Source organism: Rhinatrema bivittatum, chromosome 6, assembly GCF_901001135.1.
Source record: "Rhinatrema bivittatum chromosome 6, aRhiBiv1.1, whole genome shotgun sequence".
Classification (NCBI taxonomy): Eukaryota; Metazoa; Chordata; class Amphibia; order Gymnophiona; family Rhinatrematidae; genus Rhinatrema; species Rhinatrema bivittatum.
Window position 1 is genome coordinate 312,608,938 of NC_042620.1, and position 17,747 is coordinate 312,626,684.

Sequence of the window (17,747 nt, forward strand, 5' to 3'; positions counted from 1 at the left end):
ATCTACTAAGTTTTACTTGACTTACTATACCGTCTTTCAATAAAACAAGTCACAGTGGTTAAAATCCTAGAACATGGTTTAAAACCATACCCAACATACATAAAAGTGAAAAAATAGGAGAGAAACAGATCACACTAAACAAGATCGTCACACTCTTAAGACACAAAAATGTGCCTAAAGAAAAGGTCTTAATAGTTTTTATAAACTTTAACTGATCTCCTCTGGAAGTGAATTGTAGAAAAGTGGAGCTTGGCTGGCAGGATGCTCTCCTAGTGAGAGTGGTCTAAGTGGGTCCATTTATGTAGAGCAAAGAGGAGAGTGGATGGTATTAGTAAACTAGGTAAGAACAAAGGATGTTTCCATGAATGGACTTGAGAGAAACAAAAATCTTAAGTTTAACTCTCCATAGTATTGGCAACCAATGGAGTTCCTTTAGAAGGCCTGTTGCCAAGGTTCTGTGATACATAAAATATGTAAACTATAAAAAGAAAAAAGCAAAGATGTGAATACATTTAGAAACCAAAGAATGCACATTGAGTCAGTGTCCTGAGAACTCAAGAGCTGGCTGCCACAGTTCGGTGCTCTGTGATAGCGCTCATCTTGAGAAGAAGTCTTGTGTTGAAGGATGGGTTGCCAACTGTCCTGTTTTGGACCGGACATCCAGGTCTTCAGGCATTCTGTACAGTGTCCAGTCAGTGGTACCAACTGGATGCTAAATGTCCGGTTTTGCAGATGTATCCTCCTTTTTCCCCACAGCTTCTTTGTTAGAGGAAGAGAAAGGCAGGTCGGAGCCGAGCTGTGCTGTATCCCTGCCTCCTTTCCTGTGCTGTGATTGGACAGCACAGCCCTCAGCTCCCAGTGGCTCTGCAGATACATAGATAAACTGTTTAGGCAGCTCACTGGCAGGATCTAAAATGTATGCAAATGAGGGGGTACCATTCCCCTACCCCACCCCCCGGTCCTCAAGTTTCCAGTCCTGGTCTATGGGAAAATTGGCAACCATATCCATGATGAATGACATAATATAGGTAGCAAAGAACTAAACTTGAAATCTGATATTTTTTAATGATTAAGGAGGGGGAGAGTAAATCTACAAGGGATCATTTTCTTCCGCTATACTGCTGAGTATTGAGCTTATACTGTTGCTATGGTCTGTTCTTGAAAGTAGAATGGAAATGTTTTTGAGACATCTTCTTAGATCTCTTGATGCATGGTTTTTTTTTTTTTGTTTGTTTTTAATAGACATCTGCATTTTCTAATATTGAAGCCAATATGAAAATACCAGTGGGAAAAAAGGATCATGGGGTGAATGCTCTGGTAACAAAAAGTAAGTTACATGGGTAACCCCATCTTCTCAAGGGGTCACCTTCCCAGTGCTGGAGAGCATTAGGGTAACTCTGCCAGGGTGGGGTAGTCACAGTCTCTCAGGGCATTGTGGGCTGGGGGCCAGAAAAATCTGCAGGGCCCAAACTAGGCTGAAGAGACTCTTAAAAGTCCCAACCTTCCAATGTCCACCCTTCACTTGTGCTCCAAAAATTAAAACATATTTGTTTTAAGACACACAAAAAACGGCAGTAGCAAAAAGGTTTTTCTGCTTCAAATCACAGTTCATTTCCATAGTCACTTTATCATCTTGGTCAAATCATAAAAAATAAATCACAGTCCAATAGCTTCCTCTTCCCCGCTGTTAAGCTTCTACTCTTCCTTATTCCCTAGCGCTGCTGCAGCTCTCGCTCACTTTCCCAGTGTCTTTCCACAACTTCTCCTCAGGGGCAATTTCTCTTACTTCTCCTACCCCAAAGTCTCTCCCTTCTGGGACCCTTGGTGCATCCTGTAGTTCAGTACTCGCACAACTGAAGCAGCTCAAAATTCAGTCCTCGTACATCAGGGGCAGCTCCAAAACGATGTCCCCGCTTCCCTTTGGGCAAAGGCCGGGTCCAAACGCTGCAGTGAAAGAACCAGTCCAGCACCCCTTTTCCCAGCTCCAGCTGGCCTCCCTTCCACGGGTCCGCTGTCTAAATCCCAAACTCCAAAACAATTTCTCTTTCCACTCTGCCACACAACTTCCACATCATGATCACTCTCGTTTCCAAAAGCTGATGGGAGGTTTAAGATGATTCTCCTCTCACACATCCAGGCTTGGAATCCCCACCTCATCTCTCCTTTTATCTCCCTTACTCCACACTCTCCAAAGATTATTGAACTATAATCCTCCCCCACCTGAAAAAAGAAAATTTGTGAATTGCAGAAATAAGCAATTTTTCTTCCATGCGATACATTTTTCATCACCGTGGGGGCAACTCGTGTAACCTGAAAGAAATTACACTAGAATAAATCAGTCACAGGAAGAAATAATGACAGAAACTGGAACATTTTCAAAATCTTCATCAACTTCTCAAAAAAAATTTAACTTTTTTCCTTTTCAGGAATGGTCAACCATTGCATAGCCATCATGAAGTATTATAGAACATCCCAAATAAATATATGCAGCACTGAATGGCTTACTGGAAGAGGTTGGATAATACATTCTTAGGCAAACTAAGCATAATTAAAAAAAAAAAATAATAATGTTGTCCTAGCTTTCTTGGGGGAGCAGATCATCAGCTTTGAGCATTTTGAGTTTCAATCCCAGCAAAGTCCAAGTCTTTTCATATTCAAATTAACTGTAGCAAGCCTACCTTCTGGCCATCCCTTGGGCTGGTTACTTCACCACAGCTGGAAAACACAAAACAAACAATAACAACAAAACGAAAATGGAGAGAAAATATCTGTTTTGCTGCTTTCTTTTAACTAAAAGTCCAAACTGGTGGCAACTGAAAGTTTCAACACTTCAAACTGGCACTCAGTACACTGACTTATAACTTAGGCTATGCAAGGTGAATACCACGCCTGATCTAGTATTTGTGCAGAGGTTTCCCCAGGTGCATCTTCAAGCTTGTAGCCCATCTTCTCCCATTCCCCCTGCACTTACCTACTGGCAGCAGCTCCAACACTCACTCCCTCCTACTGATGGTGGATCTGGCACAACCTCTCCCTTCACTGTCTTCTCAGCATCCTCTCTGTCTCTCTCTCCCCGCCCATCAACATCCACCCTTTTTCTCTCTCTGACCCAACCCAGTGACTGGCACAGACCTTTGGCAGCACTGGCTCCAGCACAGCATCCTCCCTCTCATTCTCTTCCCAGCATCTACTCCTGCTTTCTTCTCATCTCTTCCCCAGTGTCCATCTGCCTTCCTCTCCTCACTTCCACAGTAACTGTGCCCTGCCTCTCCCCAAGCATCTGCCCCCAGGGTCTCTCTTTCCTCTATTCCGGTCAACTGAGGTGCAGGAACCTGTGCTGGTACTGCCCCCACCATTCTGTGTTGGCACTGCAAACATGTTCAAAACTCACAGAGCTGGCGGAGAGCAGATAGCAGTATAGCCAGAACTGAATTTTTTTTTGGGGGGGGGGGCCCCCCAAGGTGAGCACTGTGGCCAGGCCTCATCCTATCCAGTTCCCGTGCCATCTTATGTGGGTCTTCAAGGCAGTGGCTAGCTACAAAACCCTTTATATTTCTAGCAACACTCTCTATCTCCTGTCTTTTCACACACTCTCTCTCTCTCTCTCTCTCTGCTCTGTCACTGCTGTTTTTGACTCTCTGTCTCCAATGTATCTACTTTATACAATTATAGTAAGCTACCATAAACCAGGTTCCTGCCCCCACAAGCTTATCATGTGTTGGAGCCTTACAATGTGCACCGAGCTGCATCTGGATCTGAGTGATATGCTTTGGACCTGTCGGAAAGGGGTTTTCAAACCGCTGCACTCAAGGTGAAGGAATACAAAAATATGGCAAAACCCCTGGTGCTCTCCTGTGAATGACAAATATTCTGTAAGGACCGGCATCCAGCACTCAGTGTTAACAAGTTGGGAAAAGGGCTGTACTGTTTAGCCTGCCCAGAGAACAGCACTACATAGCCAGCAGAGGAGGAAGCCAAAGGAATGCTGGGAGACCATTTATGGTAGAAAAGGCACAATTTGGCTGGCTCTGTCTGTGTGTGTGTGGGGTGAGGACAGCCAGGAGTTGGAGCCAGGAAGAGAAGAGTGCATCTGGCAACCTTGAAGAGCTAATTATCAAGACTGTAGCCTTTCTGTAAGAGACTGAAACCAGGCCACTTTCTGCTTAGTACCATTTGTGTAAGCTCCCCAGGTGAGAGAGAGACCTTCCATGCACTGCAGTACTCATCTAGCCAGCTCCACCATCAAGAGGAACTTCTTCATTTTCTTGATTGTTTTGTCCACATAATTTTGTGTTTGGGACAAGGTGCACCCTTTACAAACTGGTGACACTGGGGTGGATCTGTTTCCCCTCCCCCCCCCTCCCTTTTTTTTGAGTACTCGGGGGTAAAGACAATTTTTGGAAGCTGCCTACCTCACCTTTCTCTATTAATGTTCCCTATTTCCATCCACATTAGGTTGTTGGTCGCCCAGTGTTATCTTTGCATTGCTTGATATAAAATAAGAAAACTGCAAGTTTATTTTACACTTCAGTACTGTAATTTCCCCATTTAATGTTCTGGTTGGATTTACTGTCTACTTACACAATGCTAGTAAAAGGGCTATTTACTGTGTCATTCTGGTGTGATGATCTTATCAGGTCTGTGGATGCCACAAGTGAAAGGTTGTTGGGGAAGGGCACAGAATTGAGGTATCTGGGTGACCGGGACCCTGTCATATCCCCCTCTCTGGCTATGAACCTGAAGATAAATCATATTAATAAATATAAATTCTCATGTGGTACTTCCCACCCTAAGCATAAGGGTAATTCATAGTCCAAATCAAGGGGGAGCCCTCACAAGTGTTGATCTCTTAGGCCGCTGAGCAGCAATTGTATAAATAGGCTTCCAGCCTTCCACCCAGCCCAGGAATTCCTGAATTTGTGTAAGGGGATGAGAGGAAGGGGGATAATGAAACAGAAAGACTTTGATGGCCTCATACATTTACCCCTAGGCAGTGGTGTTTCCCTATTCAACTTATTCCTCTTAAAGACACAGGGGATCATGAAGTGGCAGTGATCCAATGCCTCCAGGCCTTCTAACTCCTGTACATTTAAAGAGCTGACTCAAAATTATGATGTAAGAATATATCAAAGGGTTTGGAGAGGGATCCCATGAATTTAAAATAATGGTCTTCGTCGATGATGTTCTAATCTTTCTCACAAAGCCAAAGACATCTTTGGAGAAGGTTCTTCAGGTTCAGACTCAATTTGGAGTTTTTGCAGGGTTAAAAATTAATAGAGACAAGTCAGAAGTATTAGATACTTCAGGTATTCTGCAGAGCTCTTGGGAAGGAACCTTCCTGCTAAGGAGGGTGACTCATGGTATGAGGTATTTGGGAATTACAATACCAGGAGACATCAATTGAGACTATGAAGCAAATGTCCAACCTTTATTGCAAAATTTGAAATTCTCTCTGCAATGATAGCATGACCTTCCACTCTCTGTGATGGGTAGAATACAGTTTGTGAAAATGATGGTAGTTCCTAAATTGTTATATGTTTTACAAATGTTACCCATCTGGTTGCACAGGTGTGATCTTCAAGACATAAATCGGGCCTTTAAGGTTTTTATTTGGAAGGGGAAGAGAGCACGGATTCCCTTGAAACTGCTAGCTGGATCAGTGGAGCAAGGAAGGTTGAAGTGTCCTAATATGCAATTCTATAATCTAGCTTGCATGCTATGTCATATATCTGATGAGATTTTTAGTATTTCTCATTTTTCCTCACATTCCATTGGTTGGGTCCTTTTTCATTGAATTCTATAATCCAAATTTTGGGGATAGGTATTCCAGGGGATCTGAAGGGACTGCTGTTTATTCGTTCTTGTCACTCGGCCTGGGCTTACTTATGCAAGACCTTGCTGCATAGACATATTCTTCATTTCTTACTGTGAGGGGTAACGCTTGTTTTCTACCTGGGTTAACCAATTCAATCTTGTGGGTTTGATCTGAGAAGGGCCTCTGCTTTTTGTATCAATTTTTCATGCCAAATTCTAATACCTTATTGAGCTTTCAGGATTTACAATCTAACCCCTAGATTCATCAAAATGCGTTACTAATGCATTGATAATGCTGGTGATAAGAAAAAGGGGTGTGTTTAGGAAAATTTTAGAATTACCACACCACGCAATAACATACCACTTCGCATCGGTAGTATCGTATGGTGCAGTAAACTTATTGAACCCTGTGATAATCCCTATTTTTCACATCTTGTGCTGAGTGAGTGAGTGTGAGAGAGAGAGAGAGAGAGAGAGAGACACTATCTACAAGGCCCTCCTACTAGTGAAGTATTTATATCTCTATAGGAGGGCCATCTAATAGATCGAGGTGAGGTACCTCAGGGTACCATCAAGCTACGGTGAGATAACATAGTACAAAATGACATCTTTGTGAGACTTTCCTCATTCCAAATGGTGTCAAATCTTCACCAAGGTGTACTGTGCTGTTCATGCATATCATTCTACATGAGAAATTGGTCCCTAAACCTTAAACCACCACCAACACCTCACCTCGACCTATCAGATGGCCCTCCTATAAAGATATAAATAATTGCACACTGTGAGGCCCTCCCCAGATGTGCTCTCTCTCTCTCCCATCCCCCCTCCCTCCCTCTCCACTCCTCCCAGAAATAGCCAAAATGCAATTCTAAAAATTTATTGTGAATTGTGTTATGGCCATTTCAGCCATATCGCACAGCCTAACGCCAGGATAAAAGGTGTAGTTATTTCAAGCATTAAAACCATGTGATATTGCCCCTCATTTTCCTAAATCCCACCCAAAGTCCTCTCTGATCCCACCCCTCCCAAAAATTGCATTTGCGTCATCCATTACTGTTCTTATCGCATGCGTTAACGCCAATAACGCATTTTGATGAATGACCCAGTAAGTTTCAACTGCCTTCTAAAGATTTCTAAGCCTTTCTGCAAGTGTGCCACTACCTGTTGGGTATCTTGAAAACACACTTGAATTTTGGCCTTTTAGGACAGCTTGAGGAGATAGTAGGGAGAATAGGGGGACCCCAACCTGTGCTAAATTTATGCACAGATTAATGCTTCTTCCACTCTTTCTTTTTTATGCACAGATTAATGCTTCTTCTACTCTTTTTCACAAATGGGCTGAATTCTGAATTTTACAAGAATTTCAATCTTGCTTTTCCAAAATAAATAAAGTAACAGAAAATGTTGCTTTATGAGAAACTCAATACAGATGTTTGCATCAATCTATTTGGCGATGGATAAGGCTTTTAAGGCAAAGCTTAATACATCACCACTTTGTATGAAGTGTGGGGTAGCCCATGGGACTTATATACATAGTTTCTGGGACTGTTCCAAAATTTTTCATTTTTGGACACAGATAGTCCTATATACTGAGACTCTCCTTCTCTCTTTAAATGACATCATTCTAAGAGGATTTGATAATGGAAAGCAATTTCTTCTAGTACTCCTTGATCTCTCTGCAGCATTTGATACAGTAAATCATCAAATTCTTCTAGAACGACTATCTGAAATTGGTTTTGCTGAGACTATACTTCAATGGTTTTCATCTTATCTCTCCAACAGAAGCTACCAAGTTTCATTCAATAACTTCTCTAAGAAAATTACCCTCAATACTGGAGTTCCACAAGGTTCAGCGTTGTCTGCCACTCTATTCAATGTATACCTTTTACCAATTTGCCAGCTACTAAATGATCTGCAAATCACCCACTACCTCTAAGCAGATGACATACAACTTTTAATTCCCATAAAAAACTCCATTGATGAAACATATAAAGACACTTCTATACTACTTGAATCAATAAAACAACTCCTTACAAAATTAAAACTCATAATTAACACTGATAAAACTGAATTACTTATCATGAACAAAAAACCCAATATAACACCACTACCTCTATTTGCAACAATCAAATTAACCCAATATCCCCTGTCACTCCCGCCAGAAACCTTGGAGTAATAATTGATAATAACCTATCTTACAATTACCACATAACTACCAAAATCAAAGAAGGATATCACAAACTCCTAATCCTAAGGCAGATAAAACCTTTTCTAAATTCAGTAGATTTCAGAACAGTTTTACAACTAATAATTTTCTCAACCATTGACTACTGTAATTCCCTCAAGATTGGCCTTCCATATATTAACATCAAGCCTCTGCAGATTCTTCAAAATTCAACAGCCAGAATTTTAACTGGAAAAAAAAAGAATGATCCCATCACCCCAATTTTAAATTCACTACACTGGCTTCCTATTAAATCCCGAAATGAATAGAAGACTTTGACCATTATACACAGATTAATACATTCCAATCACCATAAACAAACAAGCTTGAAAATCACTCCACAGAATAACAATAGGAATCTTCGATCAAATAACACCTCTCGTCTATTAATTCCTCCCATCAAAGATGCCCATCTATCAACAACAAGAAATAGAGCATTCTCCATTGCCTGTCTTAAAAAATGGAACTCACTACCACCTTATTTAAGAACTCAAACTAATATAAAAACGTTCAAGAAGGATCTTAAGACTTTCCTTTTTCACAAAGTGTACATTAATGATTTAATTCAACAATCTAACTTCAATCAATATTACCAACCAGACCCATGCAAGAGAGATACTGAATTAGCATCTGGCATCAGCCATTGTAGCAGCAATATGAACTTATAATTAACAACGCTAGAAGTCCATTCCAAAGATGAATAAATACCAAGACTATTACCTTCCTCCTTTTCCTTTTCCTTTTCCTTCCTTGTCCTCTCTTTTTCACCACCAACCTCTCCCCCTTCCCTTCATCTCTCCCACTGTTAATTTATGCAACTATGTTTTAATTGTATATTCTTTGTTTGATTTCTGTAAACCGTTATGATGGCTGCACCAAATGACAGTATATAAAACAGAACAAATAAATAAATATCAGTGTTTTATTTCAGTCGCCTCTACCACTTACTCCCAATGTTTGGTTATTTGGGTGCTATTCGGACCTCCCAAGTCCGATTTCCAAAAACCGTAAGTTGTTTATAGATAAGGCAGTATTACGGGCGAAGAAATCTATTCTTTCAGTATGGTGGGAGAGAATCCCCCAATTTTGAAGAATTGGGAGAACAGAATGCTTAAATTGCTCATTTTTGAAACTATGACAGCTAAAGCCACATCCCACCGTAAAATAGAACAGCCTTTCAGGTTTGGCAGGAATATATTGATTTGTTATCTCCCTCTCACAGAAATACGATTATGAATTTATAATCATACATTGTTTAATTCCATTGTTGTGACTGTAAGTTCTTTTTCTTACAAATCGCCTAACCTTGTATCTTGAGCTGTTCCTATAATGTAAGTAAGTGCCTGGATTTTTCCCTGTATGTACTGATTGGCTATTTTTTAAAGTACCTTTTTTATTTGCTTATTCAACCTGAGAATGCCTTCCATTGGGGGGGGGGGGCGGGTGTATAGCATATCAATGAAACGTATTTCATTTAGACTGTATCACTTGTGATGTTTTCGTAGTAGTTGCCGTTTAAATTACTTATTTGTTTATTCATTTATTTATTTATCTATTTGTTGATTTTTATATACCGACATTCATCGGAACATCATGCCGGTTTACATTGTAACAAATTAACAAGAGAGTGAAATACAATAAACAGGGAAGGGGGAGCAGCAATGAAGGAGGAGAAAGGACAGCAGTAGGAAGGATAGAGAAGGAGATTTTATAGGAACATTCGAAATATAAATCTAGTAGATAAGGGAGCCCTGACCGACGTGCCGCAAATGCGCAGTAGAGAGCAGCTCTACCGCGCATGCACGCACGTTGGCCAGAGCGGAGCGTGCCCGAAAAAAAAAATGGCGCCTGCTCCTTAGGAGCAGGAGCGGCGGCGGCGGCCAGGAGCGTGAGGAGCAGTAGCCACGGCGGCGATGAGAGCGGCGGCGACGCGCACGAGGGACGGACGGACGGACACCCCCTGTCTGCCGGTTGTGAGCAGGAGCGGCGGCCAGGAGCGGGAGGAGCAGTAGCCGCGGCGGCGACGACGAGCACGAGGGAGGGAGGAGCGGCGGCGCGCGCGAGGGACGGATGGACGGACGGACGGACGGACGGATGGACGGACGGACAGACACCCCCTGTCTGCCGGTTGTGGATGAGCTGAAAGGGGAGGGGATTGAGAGAGGAGAGAGTGAGGGGAGGGGGGAGGGAGGAGAGAGTGGGGGGAGAGGGGAGGAGAGAGTGAGCTGAGAGGGAAGGGAGGAGAGAGTGGGAGGAGGGAGGAGAGAGTGAGGGGAGGGGGGAGGGAGGAGAGAGTGAGCTGAGGGGGGGGAGGGAGGAGAGAGTGAGCTGAGGGGAGGGAGGAGGGAGACTAGAGGGGGGAGGTAAGAGGGGGAAGGAAATGGACCGAAATTTTTTTTTTAAATGTAGCCCGTTGTTACGGGCTTAATGGCTAGTTAACAATAAACAATATATGTACAGGTGGATATTTGAAAAATATAAGTTAACAATAGACAATATATGTACAGGTGGGCCATTGATGTCAGTGAAAGGGATAGAAGGGGGGGAGGGAGGGGGAGGGAAGGATAAGCTAAGGGTGGAGGAGGGGAGCTAATAACACAGTATTTAGTAGTCTTTGCTAGGGGGAAGAAACACTGTATTTTGGAGACTTTGCTTGGGGGGAAGGGGAGAGAAAGGAGAGGCAGATAGGAGGAGGGGATGGTGAGAGGGCTGAGGGGTTAGAGTGCAAGCTTGGTTTGGTCAACATCTGGATACACTAGTGTGAAAAGCCAGGTTTTGAGCCCTTTTTTAAATTTAGACAGGTTAGGTTCTAGGCGGAGGGCCATGGGCAGGGTGTTCCATAGGGAAGGGCTGGCAATGGAGAAAGCCCTTTCTCTGGTTGAGGTGTGGTGGGCAGTTTTTAGGGAGGGGGTGTATAGAGGTCCAGCAAGGCTGGATCTGGAGGGGCGGGTTGATGATTGGAAAAGTGGTGCATTCTTGAGCCAAGTGTGATTTTGATTGTACAATAGATTGTGGAGAATGGTGAGTGTTTTGTATTTTATGCAGGAGGCTATAGGTAACAAGTGGAGGTCTTTTAGGATAGGGGTAATGGGATCAGATTTACGTGTGTTTGTGAGAATTCTGGCCATGGCATTCTGTAATAATTGGAGGGGTTTGATAGTAGAGAGAGGGAGGCCCAGAAATAAAGAATTGCAGTAGTCCAATTCATGAGCAAGCACACGATAATCTCTTCTTTGTTCTTTTCATTAAGAGTTGTAATACTTAAAGTCTCTTTGATGGAAAATCAACAAACATGTTCAACATAAAGAGCTGACACAGATGAGACATGGTCCCTGCTGCTAGGGGTGGGGGACCTCAGCCAAATGTGAGGGGGTCAGAGGCCCCTGAGGTTCACCTGAGGCAGCCACCTCTAGCTGCTGGTGGCTCTTCCAAGGCCTGGGGATCTCTGGCAGTCATCTCACTCTGCCTGACAGCTCCTCCTCTGACTCTTTGGTTGGTGGCTCTGGTGCAACAGTTTTGTTGGCGCTTCCCTCCCCCAAATCTTGATGCTCTAGGCAAACTCCTGTTTCGCCTAATAGTGGAGCCTTCCCTGCAGCATATCCTTGCCTGTTGGTAATCACAAAATTTGAGGGTTGCCCATGGTACATTATCGGACAGAAATAGCTTCAATGATACTGCCAAACTGAGCAAAGAATTACACTATAAATACATAAAGGTCCATCTTCAAAAGGACTTGTTCAGCTAAATGCAGAACTTAATCAGATAATCCCAGAGTTTTCAATTTCTCGCTGCTTGCAGTAGATTATATTTTAGTTGTTTTGGTCATTACCAGCTGAAACTTACCTGGATTAAAAAAAAAAAAAGTGGTATGGAGGCAACCCAAGAAAGAGATCTAGGTGTCATAGTGGATAACACATTGAAATCGTCGGTACAGTGTGCTGTAGCAGTCAAAAAGCCAAACAGAATGTTGGGAATTATTAGGAAGGGAATGGTGAATAAAACTGAAAATGTCATAATGCCTCTGTATCGCTCCATGGTGAGACGGCACCTTGAATACTGTGTACAATTCTGGTCACCACATCTCATAAAAGATATAATTGCGATGGAGAAGGGTGACCAAAATGATAAGGGGAATGGAACAACTCCCCTATGAGGAAAGACTAAAGAGGTTAGGACTTTTCAGCTTGGAGAAGAGACGGCTGAGGGGGGATATGATAGAGGTGTTTAAAATCATGAGAGGTCTAGAACGGGTAGATGTGAATCGGTTATTTACTCTTTCAGATAGTAGAAAGACTAGGGGGCACTCCATGAAGTTAGCATGGGGCACATTTAAAACTAATTGGAGAAAGTTCTTTTTTACTCAACGCACAATTAAACTCTGGAATTTGTTGCCAGAGGATGTGGTTAGTGCAGTTAGTATAGCTGTGTTTAAAAAAGGATTGGATAAGTTCTTGGAGGAGAAGTCCATTACCTGCTATTAAGTTCACTTAGAGAATAGCCACTGCCATTAGCAATGGTTACATGGAATAGACTTAGTTTTTGGGTACTTGCCAGGTTCTTATGGCCTGGATTGGCCACTGTTGGAGGCGGGATGCTGGGCTTGATGGACCCTTGGTCTGACCCAGTATGGCATTTTCTTATTCCAGGGGAGGAGCTTACATTTACCTTTATCTTTTATTGAATTTATTAATTGTGCATATCCTGGGCGATGTACATAAAAACAGACACAGCAATAAACACCAAATCGAAATCAGCGAAGACAAAAGATCACACGGGAAAAAAACCCCAACAGAGACTGTCTGTGGACTTAGTAAAAGGCTTGTTTAAACAGCCAAGTTTTTAACTCTAGGCAATGCTGATTTTCAGCGCTACCTATCCATGCTTAGGCAGGTAAGCCTGGTCATGGTGGAGAGCAGATCTAAAGTTGTCCAAGTGAACCCACCTGGATAACTTTAAACCTAACTGGGTATATTCAGCAGGTTACGATTCCTGCTAAATATCCCAGCTAAAGTTACTCAGAGTCCATTGTTGCCCTTTGTACAGAGTTCAAATGATCTGAAAGGCAGATGATGTAATTTCCAGTGTGTTCTTTGTCCAAAGTATTTTGACAGAAAACCAGATAAATACGTGTGCATATATTAGACACCTGGTAACAAAAACAGATAGAAATTGTGCATCTGTCTCATGATCTCATCCCAGTTATTTGTGTGCACCCAGGTTGAATCATGTCAGATGAAATCTAACAATGACTTTGCCTTTTATTAATTTTCATTTACGTTTATTAATTTTGAAAAAGTACATAATCTTCCTGAACAAAATCAAATATACACAATTGGGTGTTTTTGGTTTTTTTTTGTGGGTAGGGACATCTCCAGCTCCTTTGGGCTTCTAGCTCATTCAGGATCAGCCCACAACCACCTGGGCTGAACCATCTCGTTTTCTCTCATGCCCTCCTTCCTCTACCAATTAGCTCTGTAGCCCACATCAGCTCAACCACTGCGGCCACAATTCTTTGGCCAGGGCCCAGAGACCATGGCCCTCTGGAACTTGCTTTGTGTACACCCCGAATCTATTACAGGTCATCTTCCTCTCCCAACCGCGCCCCCCCCCCCCCCCCCCCCCCTCTCCACCAGCTCCCCCAAGGCTCTGAATGCGGCTCTTATAGTATCCCCAGACCCAGCCAGCCTGAGAAGCAGACGTTGAGTTCAGAAATCAAACTCTGATCTCCTGCATGGCCGCATACAGCATTAACCGTGCCATCAGGCAAGCCCCTGTTGTACGATTTTAGGCATGGCATGCGGTCCAGGCTGGCTCGTTCTCTCTGAGGTTCTCTATATTACAGGCCATAGGACCCATGCAATAAACTTGAACATGCACTTGACAGGCCCTCTTATGCACACTACAAATATCATGCTCTGCGATATGCCCTTAACTTGTATAATAAAGTGATGCAGAAACAGTGGTGTAGCAAGGAGGGGTCAAAGCCGCTTGGGTGTTGGACTGTAGGGGGCACCCGGAGGCTTCTTTTTCTATATTTTTTTCAGCTGCATGCAGATAGAAGGCAATGAATCTAATAATGCTCTCTGGACTTGATATGCTTATTTCTGATATTGTTCAAATTGTTTTTTTATTGTTGCACAACTGCTAAGAAAATGTATAACGTTCACATTGTTTTTTCTGTTACACAACTGCTAAGAAAAATGTATATTTTTGTAAACCATTTTGATGGCTCTACCGAATGACGGTATATAAAACTCAATAAATAAATAATAAATAAATAAATAAGAGGGTGTTAACTGAAATGTCTGCTGTTTCTGTGATCTTAAGCATTTCTACAAGGACAGGGCCGGTGTAAGCACTAGGCCTGGGCGCCGAGTATTAGGGGGCGCCGCGAGCAGTGGTATCCCGAGGAGAGCCAATGCCCCCGGACGCAGGGAGGCTCATGAGGCTGCCAGTGGACCTCATCCCACTGGCGGCTGAGCAGTGACACATAGCAGGCAGATCGGCAGGGCCGTGGTAGAGCTCACATCACCACGGCCCGAAGAAAAAGATCGCGTTTAAACGCGCTGATGCTCCTCCCTGCCTGCGTGGCCCTGGAAGTAAATGTTGCCGGAGCCGCTTGGGCAGGAAGGAGGAGGAGCATCAGCACGTGCAGAAGAGGAGCAGCGCTTACGGGCCGCTGCGAATCCCAAGTTGCAGCGGCCCGAGAAGAGGAAGAGGCCCGGTAGCAGGGCCGCTGCAGAGCCCATCCTGCGGCGACCCGTGAAGAGAAGGCCCAGAGGTGAGAGAGAGGCTGAGGGTCTGTAGAGTGTGTATGAGATGAGTTGAGAGACTGTGTGTGGGAGTGAGGACCTGAATTCAGAGAAAGCATGTGACAGCCTCTGTGTGTGTGAGAGAGACAGCATGTGACAGTGAGAGCCTGTGCTTGAGCAAGACAGCATGTGGGAGTGAGAGAGAGCCTGGGTGTGTGAGTCAGACAGCATGTGCAAGAGAGAGACTGTGGGTACGAATGATTGTATGAGAGAGAGCATGTGACAGTGAGAGCTTGTGTGTGTGGGTGTGTGAGAGAGAGAAATGCATGTGAGAATGAGAACCTGACTGTGTGTTTGAGGGAAGAAGATGGAGAGAAAAGAAATAGAAAAAAAGACAATATAAAAGAAATTGGCAAAAAAATAAGAAAGGGAAGGTGGAAAAAAATAAGAAAGGGAAGGTGGAAAAACAAAGCCTGTGACCAACCGATTAGAAAACTAAGATCAGACAGCAAAGGTAAAAAAAAAAAAAAATTACTTTTTAGTGATTGGCCCATGTAATCTTTGGGAATGTGCAAGAATAGCACTTTCTCTATGCAGATCTCACAATGTACGAGATCAGCATGGAGAAAGTGGAAGCCTCACATCGGTTCACAGATAACAGAAACATTGCAGCTGTGCGAACTAGAACAAACATATGCAACAGTGCTTTACAAAAAACATTTACAATAATCAATAAACTTTACAATAAACTTGTTAATGAAAATATGCAGCGAAAATATGCTTTATAATAAACATTTACAATAATCAATAAACATTACAATAAACTTGTTAATGAAAATATGCAACAGTGTTTTACAATAAACTTATTTAACCGGGGGGGGGGGGGGGGGGGGGGGGGAGGAGGGGTAATAGTGGATACAATGGAAGGGAAAAATCAAATAGTGGTACATAGCAAATTCTCACTGAACTTATGTCTGTAAATAAATAGAATGAGTTTTATAAAACACAATTGGAAAAGAGAGAAGCTGGGCCTGAGAGAAAGAAATAGGATAGAAGTCTTATGACCAATTGAAATACAATAGATATGAGTAGTTGCCAATAAGATGATAGGTGTGGTGAGAGAGAACGGGGATGTACACTTAAGTAAGTTAGTGGGAGAAAGGAGAGCGTAAAGTTAAGTATAAGCCTGTAGGAAAAGCCATGTTTTCAGTTTTTGCTTAAATTTTATTGGACATGTTTCTTGCCGTAGCTCCGGTGTCATTTTGTTCCAGCAGCTTGGCCCGGCTATGGTTATCGCACGCTTCCTAGTTGACTCAAGAGTGGTGGTTTTAAGTGTGGGGGTGTGTAGGGTGGCTGCATGTTGTGTTCTAGGGGTTCTGGAGTGTTTGTGGAAGTAAAGATCATTATTGAACCATGTCATGTTTTCATTGTGTAGGGTCTTATGTATTAGAGATAAGGTTTTGAACATGATTCTCTGCGCAATGGGGAGCCAGTGCAGATCTCTGAGTATGGGAGTAATATGTTCCGATTTTCTGGTGTTGGTGAGTATGCGTGCTGCAGCATTTTGAAGCATTTGTAGTGGAAGGATGGTAGTTTTGGGTAGGCCTAGAAGAAGGGCATTATAATAATCAACTTTCGAGAAAATGAGGGATTGCAGTACAGTACGGAAATCATGTTGGTAGAGTAATGGTCTTAATTTCTTTAGAGTGTGTAGTTTGAAGAACCCATCTTTAATGGTGTTGTTGATATGCTTTTTAAAATTAAGGTGGTTGTCTAATGTGACTCCAAGGTTTTTAAGAGTGTTAGTGATGTCAGGAGGAGTGAGTGATGTGTGAGTGGCAGCAATTGTGTTTTTGTGATTCTGTGGGGAAATGACCATAAGTTCTGTTTTATCAGGGTTAATAGCCAGATTGATGCTAGTAAGGAGGTTACTAATGGCAGTGAGGGCAGTATCCCATGTTTTTACTATGAGGAGCTGTAAGGGAATCATCCAAGCTCCATTGTTTGGGGGAATTTCAGTGGATGCACAGAGTTATAGAACTGGAGGTGCAGGATTTGTATTGACATTCTGTCCCTTCCTATATATTCCAGACTTCACTCTCATAGCCATATAGAATTAGTTTAATGAGGCTATCAAATAATTTTATGGTGTGAAACTGGCCAGCTTTTTAAAATTTCGCAGAAAACCTTTTGGACTTTTTTATTAACACTTTTTTAAACCAATTTTAAAGCAGGATCCATGCTATAGAGGTGGGTGTGATGAGGAAATGTCATTTTGGCTCCCCCCCCCCCACCCCAAATTCTTCTGTCTAGCGACGCCACTGATTTTCTGTGACCTTAAGCATTAGTACAAGAAGGATTAAGAGGGGGATGCTGGAAATGCATACAAATGCATTGGCCCCCGGGCGCCGGAGACCCTTGGTGCGCCACTGGGTGCGAACCACATGGGGCCGCAAGCGGCGGCAAAGAGGAGTGGAGATTTGGCGGGCCGGGAGCAGCGCCCAACCTGCTCGTGACCCAGAAAACCACACAGTCAGCGGGCGTGATCGAGAACGATGTAGGAGTCGGGGCCGAGACCGGGGGGGGGGGGGGGGGGGCGCAAGGGAGAAGGCTCGCCTAGGGTGCCTAATCCCCTTGCACCGGCCCTGCCTCTGGTTATCGCAGGAGAGAGAGAGGTGGAAGCAGAAACTAAACTGCCTAGGTCATCAATGACTCATTTGGAAGTTGAAACAAAAGCCTCAGAATCAAAAATCAAGGGATCTTGTTTCTCCAGAGTGGTGAGGCCCAAGCCATGGCTTTTCCTGTTAAACAGTGAGATAATATAAGCTACTTTGAACTTATGAGAAAGAAGCATGGATAGTTAAAACAATTAAACATTTGATTCAAAAAATCCTCTACATGGTTTTGCAGCCCCAGAAAAATGCAGGGGAGACCTAATGTAGTCACTTAAAAACTGC